The sequence below is a fragment of the Eschrichtius robustus genome, chromosome 15, assembly GCF_028021215.1.
Source record: "Eschrichtius robustus isolate mEscRob2 chromosome 15, mEscRob2.pri, whole genome shotgun sequence".
In the NCBI taxonomy this organism is placed as follows: domain Eukaryota; kingdom Metazoa; phylum Chordata; class Mammalia; order Artiodactyla; family Eschrichtiidae; genus Eschrichtius; species Eschrichtius robustus.
This window is the reverse complement of record NC_090838.1, coordinates 15,465,235-15,480,493: the sequence shown is the minus strand read 5'-3', so window position 1 is coordinate 15,480,493 and position 15,259 is coordinate 15,465,235. Positions and strand designations below refer to the sequence as shown.

The window sequence follows — 15,259 nt, the reverse complement described above, 5'->3', positions numbered from 1 at the left end:
TACCCATCTGTGGATACGCTAAAACACACTGAATTGTACACGTTAAACAGGCAAACTGCATGGCCTGTAAATCTGTTTTTAAAAATAAAAGCCAGCAAAGTTGTCTAAAAAGAGACTCATTTAAACAAAGAATAAGATGCAGAAAAAATTCACAATGAAGGCATGGAAAAGGAATTTAAAAAGAAAGAAAGAAAAGAAACAGCCACATTTTCTGCAAATGTTTACACTATAATATACTTTAATAACATGACTTCAAAAAAATTAGTTCCAGGAACTTCTCTGGCAGTCCGGTAGTTAAGATTCCCAGGTTCTGCTGCAGGGGGTGCGGGTTCGATCCCTGGTCAGGGAACTAAGATCCCACAAGCTGTGCAGCGCAGCCAAAAAAAATTCTTTTTAATAGTATCTTTACATTAGCTTTACAATAGTAGTTGCACAAAATGTTTCAAATAAGAATAATCATTGTCCCTGAAGTAGAGACTCTATCAAAGGTCAGAGAAAAAATATTCAGAGCTAGTACAGAAATCATGAATTATAACTTATTTTGGATTTGTAACAAGAAATGAATATATAAATGTACAAACAGAAAAAGTTCCCTGAAATGATAAAAGAAAACCACTTAATTTCCAAATATCAAGGTTATATTTTAATACCAGGCAAATCTGTTAGAGACTGACAGTGAGACATATTGTGGTTAAGACACTGAAGTTCAAAAGTAGAGAAAAAATTCTTAAAGTAGGTTAAAATCAAATCAGCCTCGGGTTTTCCGTAAGACTTTCCCCTAAAAGCAATGTTCACAAAGTCCTGAGGGGAAAAACAGCAAGACCCAAGAATAGTTGTTGCTTGAGTTTAATTAAAACAGAAAGGCATTTTCAAGCATGAAATAACTTAGGGAATATGAAGCTATCATGAAAGATTGCAAATAGACACAAATACTCTGAAACTTCTGTCATCAAAAGATAAAGTCTGTGTCTTCCTCTGTCAAATCCATGCTGGCCTTATGATTTGCTTTGGCCAGTGACTTGTAATGGATGGGACACTGTATGAGGTCCGAACCTACGCCTCAGGGGACATTGCATCTTCCAGTCTCCCTCTCTGCCACCACGTGAACAGGTCTGAGCAAGCTTGCTGGAGGGGCTGCAAAGGGCCTTGGCTGACCACCTGACTGGAGCCAAGGCTCCCTACCAAGCCACCAGCTGACTGCAGTTGCATAGGTGAACCCAGGAGAGACCAGCTGAAACTCCCAGTTGAATGCAGCCCAGCTGACTAACCCACAGAATTGGGATCTAGGAAACGACTGTTGGGGGTGGTTTGCAGCCCAAGTAGAGGCTGATACATGATGAAATGCATATAACCGAATCAAAATGAAGACAGAAAGGAAGAAGCAATGAACAATAAATACATTTAACTGGAGAGGGTGTGGAGAAAAGGGAACCCACCTACACCGTTGCTGGGAATGTGAACTGGGGCAGCCACTATGGAGAAGAGTATGGAGGTTCCTCAAAAAACTAAAAATAGAGTTACCATATGATCCAGCAATCCCACTCCTGGGCATATATCTGGAGAAAACTCTAATTTGAAAAGATACATGCACTGCAATGTTCATAGCAGCACTATTTACAATAGTCAGGACATGGAAGCAACCTAAATGTCCATCAACAGAGGAATGGATAAAGAAGATGTGGTACATATATATAATGGAATATTATTCAACATAAAAAAGAATAAAATAATGCCATTTGCAGCAACATGGATAGACCTAGAGATTATCATACTAAGTGAAGTAAGTCAGACAGAGAAAGACAAATATCATATGATATCACTTATATGTGGAATCTAGAAAAAGATACAAATGAACTTATTTACAAAACAGAAATAGACTCACAGACATAGAAAACAAACTTAACGGTTACCAAAGGGGAAACAAAGATGGGGGGGGAGGGATAAATTAGGAGTTTGGGATTAGCAGATATGTGCTACTATATATAAAATAGATAAACAACAAGATCCTACTGTATAGCACAGGGAACTATATTCAGTATCTTTAAATATACTATAATGGAAAAGAATCTGAAAAGAATGTATATTATATATATGCATAACTGAATCTGCTGTACACCAGAAATAACACAATACTGTAAATTAACTATACTTCAATTAAAAAAATAAATAAAAATACATTTAAATACTGAAATTAAGACACATCAATATGGAAATGATGGATTAAAATAGAATGTAAATGTTATAAACCCTGACAAAGTGAAAAATAATACGAGCAAAAAATTAGGAAGTACAGGAAGGAGGTAGAAGGAAGTGAAAGTGTGCAGATCTATCTTTCCTAGCAGGGAACTCAGTACTGACCAATATTGAAGCATGTAGTTTGAAAAAGTTACTCTGTCTTATTAGTGATTTTTATAATTGTGTTTAACCTTTGAGAAACCCTTTACAAGTCCATTTCTCTTGCAGTGAAGAAACATGCATCTGAGTATTTCCTTCATTTACTTCTTTTGTTAAACTCAAGTAAGACTAAATTCAACGCTGTACTTTAAAAACAGCCTGTGCGAATTGAGCCTATTCCTGTTACACTCTATCTGTGTAGCTCTCTATCCATCCTTCTATCTGTATTTATCTATTTAATAATGGTGTTCACCAACTGTGGATATTTGTAGTATTTCTGTGATATTAAAATTGGGATGATATGAGCTTTTATTTCTTGAAGCTTTTATAAAAGGTTTAAATTATTTTCATAAAAATGACAAAGTTATAAAAGGAGTTTACAAAAAAAAAAAAAAAAAAAAAGGAGTTTACAAGAAGTTTCCTGAGCAGTCCCAGTGGAAAGGGGGCATTTGCATAGGGAATACTGAAATGGCATTATGCTGTAAGATGTGATCTGTCTAAGCTGGTGGTTCTCAATGGCTACACAGTATAACCACTGAGGAGCTTTTTAAAAACATGTGTCTAGACTTCCGCCCACGCCCATTAAATAAAAATCTCTGGGATGGGGCCTGGAAATTGATATCTTTAAAATGTTGCCCGGGTGATCCTGATATGAAACTCTGGTTGAGAACCACTTGTCTCAACAGGCCGTATAGACACATTCCTAAGACGCAATGCGTGTTGCTGGAAGGTCTAGGGCACTCATTCCATCCTATGCCTCCTCTGTCCCATGGGAATATCCACTGGACCTGTTTGTTACTCAAGAAGGGGAGAATGAATACTCTGGGTAGGCTACTTGGCCACAGTCTAGGTTCCCTTGTAGTCATAAGATGCCTGACAGCAGGAACTGAGGCAACATGCTTTCTTGCTGTCTTTTTCACATCCAGAAGGAGAGAGAGACTGGATCCCGCCCCCCGCTCCCAGATGCTCTGGGTTGACATCTTCATGTCTCACTCGCTCAAAATGGATAACCCACCCATTCCAGAAACAGTTCCTATTAAGTGAGATTGAATTATTGTGATTGGATCACCAATGCTTCTTAAACTTTATTGTGTAGAGAAACTGCCTGGGAATCTTGTTAAAATGCAGATTTTGATTCTTTACGGCCGAGATTCTGCACTTCTAATGAGCTCCCAGGTGATTAAAGTGGCTGTCAGGCGTCAATGTCAACGACATTTACAACGTCCACCTTAAATATCAAGCATACCTGATATTTATAGTAGCTGAGGTGCGTGTTCTTTCCTTGCAGGTAAATCTACAAGAGAAGCCAATTATAATCAGAAGGTGCTTAATGAGCAAGGCCAGATTGCAAAGCATACGTGAAGGCACAGAGGCAAGAAACTGCTCACCATGCACAGGGAACCAGGAGCTGTAGATAGGCAGTCAAATCACTAAAGGGCTGGGCTTTGGTCTGTGTTCTGCAGAGCACAAAACCTCTAAGAGATTTACCATGGAAAAAAGTCTTATACAGTCAAATTTGTCTGGGAAATGTTGCATACCATGTCCCTCACTTGGATATTTGCAAAGCATATTTTGATTTTAAGGGTGCTAATTAGTCTGGGAGTAAAGAAGCCTTTTGTTAAACAGCGATAATACCTCATAGACAGGACGGGCTATATAATCTGTGGAGCCCAGTACAAAATGAAAACGAGGGCCCTCTCTTTTCCAAAAACTAAGACTTTCTAGATGGCAACAACAAAGCATTAAACCAATTGCGGAACGCTTCTTTCTAAAGCTTGAGGCTTTGTGGGACTGCACAGGTCACATGCTAGTGAAGCGCCCTGCTTATGAGTATATTAAATGGGACAAGGAAAAAGCTATAGTGCTTGCATACTATAAGCACTAAATAAATAATAACTATGGTATACGCATGGCTTTTAGTTAGAACTCTTGGTTGTGACAGAAACTCTCTTTATCTAGCTGAAGCAAAAAAGCAGATTTTATTATCTGAATCGAGGCATTTGTTTCAGAACCCAAGAGGCCGCCAACAAGGTCCAGGAACGAAGGGGAAGAGAAATGTCAGAACTCTCCTCTCTCAACTCCACTCATCTCCATGGGTTTCCTAGCCACACGGTGGGACCAATCAGCCCAGAGATCCCAGGTTTAAGAGACTTCTTAGGGAGAGATTAGAGTCTCTTAGTCCCAGTTCCGAATTCTCAGGGAGGGCCTCTTTTTACCCAGACTAAGCAACTGTACATAAAGACTCTTTTGCTGTTATCAGCTCAATGGCGGGAAAGGAGAAAGCAGGCAAAATATTTACATCCCAGTGTCTCCCATGCTTACTTGATTATAGGACATTTTTTACAGGGACATCTATTAGCATTGAACAGAACACACTTGGGAAATGCAGTGTGGGTAACAGAAACCAAGAAGCTGAAGGCGAAGATGAGTGCCAGGAATCAGATTTTCATGTTAGACGGCAGTGACCAGAACTCACTGGAGGTAGTGAGACTGAACACAGGAAGGCTATTAAGAGCCTGCTACAGAAATCCAGACCTGGGAAGGAGCCGCGAGCGAACAACCTGAGTTTCCTTTGTGTTTACCGGGCCCAGCAAGGGGGGGGGGGGGGGGCGACAGTCTGCTGAGCCGGCTCCACCTGCCCATTCAGCAACGACTAGGAGAACGACAGTCCACTTAAAGGGTTCACTCTTCCACCCAAGTTGAGTCTCCACCGTCTTGCTTCGGGGAGAGGGTAAGGGTGAAACCTAAAGGCCTGGACTACTGTCCGGCTCTTGTGGGTGCCAGCACCACGAAAGCGAAGTGCGAGGAGTACCCCACGGTCGGGGGCCCTGACACCCGCACAGGCAGCTGGGGGAGAACAATGAGCTACGGGGCAGGAAGCCGAGAGTAAGCGAGTTCGGAAGACTAGGCCCCACGCGGGAAGACAGAGACGTAAGCCGACTTCGGAAACACCACGCCTGCGCAGCCGAAGCCCGACGCGCGCTCCCAAGCCCGACGCGCGCTCCCAAGCCCGGCGCACGCTCCCGCCTGGCGCCCCAGCCGAGCCCAGAACCAGCAGCTAGCCCGCAAGGTGAGGGCGGGTGAGCACACGCGGGAGGGAAGGCCGAAACGCGCGAGCGCAGAGAGCGTGCGCACGCGCAGAGCTCCCGCCGGCCGGCGCCCGGAGCGCGGGAGAAGCGTCGGAAGCCACTGAGAGGAGCGGCACGTCGGTGAGCGCTCCCCCTCCCTTATCTCCCGGAGTGCCTTGCGCGCGCCCGGTGGCCGGGGGGGAGGGGAGGGGAGGCGGCGGTGGCAGCCATGTTGTTGTGAGTCTCTGTGTCTCACCCTCGGTACTTCGGTGGTTCGGAGGAGGAGGGGGAGGAGAAGGAGGAGGTGGGGTGGGGGGGAGGGAGGTAGGTGGAGAAAGAAGATATTGCCGCCACCGAAGGCGGAGGAGGGGAGGACGGCCAAGAGCGACGCCGCCGTGTGCCCAACGGTCGGTGTCCCCGGCTGAGGCAGCGCGGCCGCAGCAGCCCCGTAAGTCAGTCGCGCTTGCACCCTCTCCCCGTGCTCTGGCGCCGCGGGGCTGGCTCCCCGGGCTTTGTGTGGCGGCCTCGGCGGGGGCCGCCTGCCGGAGGGAGGGTGGACAGGGCCTGCGGGCTGCCCGGAACGGCTGCGGCCTTGGGCCCGCTCGCACAATGCAGGGGGAGGGGTGCCGGAAGGGGGGTGTGGGCCCGGCGGGGGGTGCTCTCGGCTTTCCCGCTTCCTTTCCTCCCCACGCCTCAGCCTCGCGGCGCTGGGTGGCCCACCCGGCTCTTCCTTGGTTTCGGCGCGCTCGGGGTTAGAGACCGAGCTGTCCGCCCGCTCGCCCAGCCCTTGGGCTGGGAATGGGGGGAGAGGCCGGGTGGATCCCGAGAAGCGTGCGAGTTGGAAGTGGGCGAAGAGGAAGGCGTGGGCTTATGAAAACAAGTGTGGGAATTCTCGAGGGCCCGAGTGTGTGCAGGAAAAGCTTCCGGTAGACAGGTGTGGGTTTGAAAGAAAAGGCGACTTGGGTTCGGTGTGTTAGGAATGTTGTGTTTTTGTTACCGGAACAGATTTCGATACTTTGGGAAATGTGTAAATTAAAACCAAAGAAGAGATTAGGGGCTTCAAACATTTTAGCAGTCGTTTTGTATCTGAACTGGGCCAAATTTGGGGAAGATAAATCGTTAAAAGTTGTATGCCCAAACACGCGTGTAAAAGTTAATGTTACTTCTGAGAACATAGCTAGGGAAAACCGATTTTTCTTAGCTGTACATTGTAACACATATTTAAACATTTGGGTAGGATGGGACTTGCGGACGTATTAGGTGTAATAAGACAATCATGTTAAAATCTGGACTTTAGTACTTTTTGAGATTTTAACTTAAGAAAACTGGTGACAGATTTTTTTGGGTGAAGGTTTTTGAGGAAAGCTTTATTAGAAAAAGGCTTTTAAATGCTTGAGAGAAATGTAATACTTGTAAAGGTATTGTATACCAAGAAATTTTTAATAAAGGGTGTTACCTAAGGATTTTAAAAGCTTGTTTACTGCTTGGATTCGTGTTTAATAGGTGACTCTTCACCATGTGACCTGGAGCATTGGAGGATGATTTAAGGATTTCTGGCTAGGAATCCGGTTAAAAACACAAAGATAAATAGTTTTAATTAGCTACGTTTCTATTCTTAGTTTTTAAATATCCTGCTTTTAAGAAATGATTTGCTTTATCTGCACAGTCCTAAATAGTTGCTGGCATTTCCCTTATTTCAAGAATGTCTTTAGAAGTCCAATTTTTGGTGAAATTGAGTTATTTTAGAATTGTCTTTCGGTGTCCTTGGGGGCGGTTTTTGTATGAAGTAAGCCGTATTTTTTAAAAAATTAAAGTTATATTTCAGAATCCTGGTTCTTAAGCTTTTTTTTTTTTTAACATCTTTATTGGAGTATAATTGCTTTACAATGTTGTGTTACTTTCTGCTGTGTAACAAAGTGAATCAGCTATATGTATATACATATATCCCCATATCTCCTCCCTCTTGCGTCTCCCTCCCACCCTCCCTATCCCACCCCTCTAGGGGGTCACAAAGCACCGAGCTGATCTCCCTGTGCTATGCGGCTGCTTCCCACTAGCTGTTTCACATTTGGTAGTGTATATATGTCCATGCCACTCTCTCACTTCTAAAGTTCAGTTTTTTGTAAAGTTCATTTTTGTTATTTGCACAGGTCTCTTATCTTTGAGTTAGATTTGCGATTAACAAGCTTAAACATCTTCAAACAATTTAAATTGTTTAACACATGGTTTTCTCAATTTGAGTCTAAAGTTCTTTGATGTTTTGATATTAGTAAGATTTCAGCTTTTTTAAAAGTAAGTTAATTACTGCCGTATTAAAGTTGTTCTTACAAGGTGGTCACTTTAAATAGGCCAATATTTCTTAGGCATTACAGGTATATAAACCAAATAATGCTGTCTGAACACAGATACAAATATAAGGATTTTGTTTCTCTTAAACCTTCCACACTTGTCTATAAACGTTTCTGGTGTTGAAAGATAATTTATTTTCTCGTGCAGGTACTTATCCTATTTAACAGAAGTAATTATCAGAGATTTGGGCCAGGTGTGACATCCAAAACCAATCTTCTCAGTGACCAGATGGTCCCCTTTTTATAGATACTGATAGGATCTTCATAATTTTAAGTGGAGGTTGGTTCTGTCTCCTGGACTCAAGTTCTTTGTAGTTTCTAATTTAACAACCTTTGAATTCGTTGGGTTTCTAAGATAGGAAAATATTCTGTATTTTCTCATGTTTTTAAGACTTGTGGATACATATTTTAAACATCTGAATGTTTGTACCTTATATGGCTTTGTCTAGCTTGCATTCACAGTTTAAGGCCATTTTTACTGACAGGTGTGATTAAGATAATAATTGTACTTATAATAGTGTAAATTGGTTTGTGACATATTAGATAGATTTTTTGCTGTTCTTAAGAAAGCATAAAAATAGTCTGACTTGCTCCTATTGTCCCACCTTCTCACTCTTCCCTTTGATGAGTTTGTAAGAAGGAACTGATCAAGTACGGCTCAGCCCCTTTCCTCTTTCTCTTTCAGAGCCTGCCCCCTTGCAGAAAGCACTTTGCTTTTTCTGGAGGCCACCAGGGATAGACTCTGTCCCTTTTTGGAGGAGGACCATGGTTGTCCGGTGCTACCTGTGACTGGGTTAGGATAATTATGGGGTGTGGTGTTAGGAAGCCCTGTTGGTCTAGGTTTAGATTATGCTTTCCAGTGTAGCTTTTCAGTAATAAAGGAGCTATTTGGATTACCATCAGCCTAACTCCTAATGTCTCTCACTCCTGAATTCTGATGTGGTGGGAAAAAAGATTTCTTCAAACCCTGTCATTTGGAAGCTAACGTTTAAATAGTGATTTTTATATTTAGCAATATAGATAGAAGACATTTTTTTTTCTTTTTAAAGAAATTCACGTTCTTTTATTTATTTATTTATTTATTTATGACTCTGTTGAGTCTTCGTTTCTGTGCGAGGGCTCTCTCTAGTTGCGGCAAGCGGGGACCACTCTTCATCGCGGTGCGCGGGCCTCTCACCATCGCGGCCTCTCTTGTTGCGGAGCACAGGCTCCAGACGCGCAGGCTCAGTAGCTGTGGCTCACGGGCCTAGTTGCTCCGTGGCATGTGGGATCTTCCCAGACCAGGGCTCGAACCCGTGTCCCCTGCATTGGCAGGCAGATTCTCAACCACTGCGCCACCAGGGAAGCCCCCGACATTTTTTTAAAAGTTGCTTTTGCAGTGGAAAAGTGAATTTACAGAGAAATATTTTCATGCTTTTCCAGTGAAACGTATAGAATTATTACATAGGTAGGTGCATGGCATATGCTTTTTCTTCTCAGATTTTCATGTAGCAGTATGCTTAGAGACATAAGCTTAATAATATTTTTTCCCTAGTGACTTTTCCTTTCAGTAACTCAAAAGATCCAATTTATTTATAAATGAGAAATTAAAGCTTGCCTAATTGAACACAAGTGTCAGCTTCCAAAGGGTTTTTTTTTTTTGGCCATGCCACGAGGCTTGCGGGGTCTTAGTTCCCCTACCAGGGATTGAATCCCGGCCCACGGCAGTGAAAGCGCTCAGTCCTAACCACTGGACCGCCAGGGAATTCCCACAGAGGGTCATTTTAATTCTTATTGAAATTGCAGAAGGTTTTGTTTCATTGACTTTTTAAATTTATTTTATCTTACTTATTTATTTTTGGCTGCCTTGGGTCTTCCTTGCTGCGCACAGGCTTTCTCTAGTTGCAGCGAGCGGGGGCTACTCTTCGTTGTGATGCGCATGATTCTCATTGCAGTGGCTTCTCTTGTTGCGGAGCACGGGCTCTAGGCACGTAGTTGTGGCACACGGGCTTTAGAGCGCAGGCTCAGTAATTGTGGCGCAGGGCCTTAGTTGCTCCGCAGCATGTGGGATCTTCCCAGACCAGGGATCGAACCCGTGTCCCCTGCATTGGCAGGCGGATTCTTAACCACTGCGCCACCAGGGAAGTCCCTCATTGATTTTTCTTAAAATGAAAAGTTATATTTGGCCCTTGCCTGACTCATTTTTCTAAAGTGCATTAAAGAATTAAAAAGGGATAAGAACCAGCTCTATAAAAAAATAAATAAAATTCAAAAATTCAAAAAAAAAGTTAAAAGGGATGGTTATTCAAGCATGTTGGCAAAAAGATAGTTTCTTTAGTATATACCACCTCTGCAAATATAGCTTCTGTACTCCCATCCATTTTCAGTTTACATATCACAGATTTTCACTTCTTATTCTCTTACTATTGTGGAGCGAGAAAAGATTTTAGAGTACTAGAAAACATCTAAATTGTGTACACCTTATATATATATTCCAGAATTTCACTGTAGCTACCAAATACAAAAAGGGGGAAGAAGTCTGAAGGGAGAAGGGGTAGTTAGGGTGTCAGAATACTTTGACTGCAAATGGGACAGAAAAAGAAGGCAGACATTTTCACCTACCTACGGCGATATGTGTATTTGAACCATAAAAATCTCCAAAAATCTGCTTCCTGGAAGGGATTTGGTGAAATTGACTGTAAAGTGACATTACAAAACCGCCTATTTGATACCTGCCTAGGAAAATAAAACCTGTAGCTGACCACCAGAGTACATAAAAAATAGTATGGGGAGGGAGGTTAACTTTTTTTTTTTTTCCTTTAGTCCCCCAGAAAAAAAGTGTGTAGAGAGACTAGTTTTAGAGAAATCTTTGTGAGTTCAGTTTTACTGGACATTTTATGTCAAGAGTAGCAAGTTCTAGATCTCAAGGTGGTAATCTCTGATTTTAGGCACTGTTTCTGAAAGAGATCAGCAGGAGATAGTCTTCACTAATGTATAAGGTGGTTTTATTCATTCTGACTTTAAAAAGTAAATAAATGGCAGAGGCAGGCTGACTCTAAGTACAGGTCTTTCCTAAGCAGTCAAATGAGGCAAATTGTTGGTAGAGAAAAATATGGACTATGGTATGACTTTGTTACATACCAACAAAGAATTGTATACAGAAAGGAGCTACTTGTGTCTTCCATTTTGGTGACCAGGTCATTTATTTAACATCTATGTAGTATTAGCACTTTTAGCATGATTTAATGCAAAACGTTATACTTTCTGTGGCACAACCTGAGTCATTTGAAACCAATTTAACATAAACAGAATTAAGATTTGAAGTTTAGAGAAGATGATAGCTCCAGGTTTTGCCCACAGATGTTTTCTTGGACCACCTTGCAGTTGAAATATAATTGATTGCTTTTCATCCAAAGGTGCCTTCATTTAATCTCTAAATTATTTGGTTCCTACACTGGCAAAAATAGGAGTATTCAAGGATCTTGCCAAAGACAAATTGTTGCTAATTTTTATGGTTAAGTCTGGTTGAGAAGATACTCATGGAGTATTACTTGACTTTCAGTCCATTTGTTACTCTGGATATTCTTAGTTGTATCATTTCATCAAGCTAGACTACCAGAAACTTGCATTCATTTTTTGAGGTTTGCAGGCCTATCATGTGCCAGATTGTCCTTAGATGTTGGTGGTACAGTGATCCCTGTTCTTATAGTTTTACTGTAACTATAAGCTTATGTTTACAGTGGAGAGGAAGATGATTAAACTCATGTTTACACAGTGCAGTACACTAAGTGCCACTGGAGGTGGTGTTGCAAAAGTGCTCTGGACTCAGGTAGACACTGCAGGGGGTCAGGAAAAGCTTTCCGGAAGAGGTAAAGTTGGCTATAAAAAGACTTAGAAAAGTTAATTTAGTCAAGAGATGGGTGAAGTGGCATTTAGCCAGAGGGATTAGTATGTGTAGTGACCCAGGTAGGGGAGAATGGCAGAGCTTAAAGTGGGGGTAAGGAGGAGAATTGAAAAGATTTGATTGGAGATACAGGTAGCAGCACACTAGATTAAAGGGCCTTTTTTTTTTTTAATGTATTTATTTATTTGGCTGCGTTGGGTCTTCATTGCTGTGTGCCGGCTTTCTGTAGTTGCGGCGAGCGGGGGCTACTCTTCATTGCAGTGCGTGGGCTTCTCATTGTCGTGGCTTCTCTTGTTGAGCACGGGCTCTGGGCGCGAGGACTTCAGTAGTTGTGGCACGTGGGCTCAGTAGTTGTGGCACACGGGCTTAGTTGCTTCGCGGCATGTGGGATCTTTCCGGACCAGGGATCAAACCCGTGTCCCCTGCGTTGGCAGGCGGATTCTTAACCAGTGCGCCACCAGGGAAGTCCAGGGCCTTTTTTAATTTGAACAATTCTGAAGAAGACTTTGGAGATCCAAGATTATATCTTGGGAAGATTTAGACAGTATTTTCCAGGAACCTTAACATAATTACTGTGAATCGCTTTCCCTGCCTTGTGTTAGAGGAGTTAGACACATGACTTTCCTTCAGGGATTGACTCTAAAAAAATGAGATTCTGAAACCTTGCATCTGCGAAGAGAGTTGTTGAGCATATTTTCTATTACGACTCTCTGTTCTCTATAATACCCCATATAAGAGATTTCTTTTAAAGCTTAGTGTTAGAAATAAGGTTGTCTCCAAGGAATTGGATAATGAAAATTTTATGTAATGTTCTGTCACCACCCCCAACTTTGTGTCTTTCAGAAGTTAAAGTTTACTTACTGTTTTTGTTATTTAGTATTTGCTTACTTTCCTAAGATTAGTTTTTGTTTTATTGTGTACATTTCCTATGAGTTACTTGGTGTGCCTTCTTCCAAAAATTTTTATTTAAATGAATATAGAGTAAATTTCATTTAGATTATACTCAAGTATATTTCTACCACAGACACTTTATGGCATATAACTTAGTACTCCTTGAAACTGACATAGATTTGGTTTCTCTTTTCAGACACTGCAGTCTAGATGTTTGGTTTTTTGTTGTTTTCTAAGCAACAACTTAGAATTTTTTTTTTTTTTTAACTTTTGTATCTTTAGGAAATTGGTTTGGTCATATCACTTTAAAGTCATTGGGAAACAGATCACCAATTCAAGGCTTGTTCTTGAATATTTGAGGAACTTTTTAAAAAATCACAATTCATATTCATCACCTAAAGGATTTCCTCATATTTGTTTAATTCAAAGATTTGTACCGCTAATATTTTTCTTAGACTGTTCATGATAGGCATAATAAACTAAACATTTTAAAAACTTAACCGTCATAGGTTATGACTTTTCCTAGACAAAAGTTCAAGAAAGTTGAAATAGATAACTCACTCGTTCATTTTTTTTCTTGGAAATGACTAGAAATAGCTGCTTCTCAAAATAATAAGCTTTGTGTTAACATGCTTATAGAAAGTTACAATAATACTGGGTTAAAGTTAAGCAGATTTATTTATTTATGCATGCATGCATGCATGTCGCACTGTGCTGCTTGTAGGATCTTAGTTCCTCAACCAGGGATGGAACTCAGGCCCTCAGCAGTGTAAGCGCGGAGTCATAACCACTGGACTGCCAGGAAATTCCCAGTTAAACAGTTTTAATTGTGGGACTTCTCAGAGCCTTTACTATGTTATTATCACAGAGAATGAATTCCAGAATGACCATGTACTCAGCTTGCAAAAGAACAAGTGGGTGCTGGGGAGCAGCATATCTTAAATGTATTGGACGAGGAACCTCTTATTTTAAAGAACACTGTGCGTTGGTGATTAAGGAACACACTTTGGAAAATTTTTGTCTGAAGAAAAAATATTTTAAAAACTGCACTGAAGTCTGCTGCTTAAAGTGGTTTTTGTTTTTTCCAGTTGTCTCAGACCATGAACTCAAATGATTTCCTTTAGTTCTCTGTTACAACCTAATTAACATTTCTTAAGTTATTTCTCCTTGGTGCCATACTGATTCTATTGATACTGTGTAACAATTGAAAATTACTAGGTAGCCATTCGAGACAAGTCTTCGGTTGTTGGGCATTCAGCCTAGTACTAAAATGAACTGAAAATAGCACAAGATTGCTTGTACTCTATTGACTGTGATGAAGCTTCTAAACTATAATGTGTTTAAACTGTATTAATATAGGACCTTTTAAAAAAAAAACTTTATTTTACTAACATCAACGAGCCTTACAACACAGAAATATAAAAAGATAAAGCCAACAGTACCCCTCTCCTACCAAAGTTAGGTGTTTATTTTTTTCATACTCCACACAAACATACATTGCTCCTCTTTTGTTAAACAAAACTGGGATCAGGTTACACACCTTAGGCAACTTGGTGTTTTTATTTAATATCATGGATATTTTATTGTATTAGTACATATAACTTTAATAACTTTTAATACTTAGTGTATGGTTTTTTATTTTGCTAACCCATCTTTGTCGAGTTTGGGTTGTTCGTTTTCTGTTTTTGAACCACTGCAAGCAGTGCTGCAGCAAATACCATTATTCACTTCATTCTTTTATGTTATTGCTGTTGTTTATATAAGTTAAATTACCAGAAGAGAAATTACTGTGTCAGAGGATTATATATTGAGTCTTAAGCAGAAAAAAATATGTTCACTCATTATGGTGAGTCAGTATTCTAGAAAGGACTTACCTTGCAATTTCACATATTATCTAATTTAGTCTTCACAATAACCTTATGAGGAAGCGTTGTTATTCTCATTTGTAAATGGGGAAACAGAACCAGAGAGTTCAAGTGGTCTGAGTTCATTCAGCTAGTTAGAGGCAAACATGGTACCATATTCTAGATCTTTTGGTTCTGGTTTCTGTTTCTGTTACACCATGATGAATGGCACAGAATTTTTTAGTTGGAAAACCATTAGGGTGCTTGTGAATATATCCCTTAGCTGTAGGTGGTATGGTGTACGTAAGGCTTTCAATCCTATCTGCACAGGGAAGCATTGCCTGGAGAGCTTAAAAATACTAATAAAAATCTGTGCCTTTCTCCCTGCCCAGACTAATTCAAATAAGTTTTAGATAAGTGGGATCTGAGTGTTAGTAGTTTTCAAACCTTCTGTCTAGATTCTAATGCACTGTGAGGATTTGCGAACCAGTGACCTTAAAATTGAGATGCTAATATCCCTGAGGAGTACATGAAGTGTTTCCAAAATGTTAGCACATTTAGCTTCCTGAGGATCAATTTACAGATCCTCGCTATGTGTACTGAGAAAGGCACATCTTTGATCCATCCCAGATTTTAATGTGGTGTATTTTACCCCGGATAATTAAACCTTCAGGGCACCAGACTTGGAGTTACCTTCCTGTAGTGATTAATCTTATGTATTCACATTGCTGTTAGGAATGAAATATAGCCTAGAACTGGAGTATTTTGGCTTCCATTGGGATTTTCTGAATTCGGGTCAGTGATAGTCTTGAGTGGTAGGGAGTAATGGTA

General features: G+C 41.0%; 1 protein-coding gene across 4 annotated transcripts in view; it reads left to right on the top strand.

Annotated features, from left to right (window-relative positions):
- Positions 1 to 5,787: 5,787 nt before the first annotated feature.
- Positions 5,788 to 15,259, top strand: part of PUM2 (pumilio RNA binding family member 2) — a 91,428-nt gene continuing 81,956 nt past the window's right edge. For all 4 annotated transcript variants that reach the window (XM_068563967.1, XM_068563966.1, XM_068563965.1 and 1 more), the window contains exon 1: positions 5,788 to 5,910. The gene's annotated coding sequence lies outside the window, so the exon portion shown is untranslated. The remainder of the gene's footprint in view (positions 5,911 to 15,259) is intronic.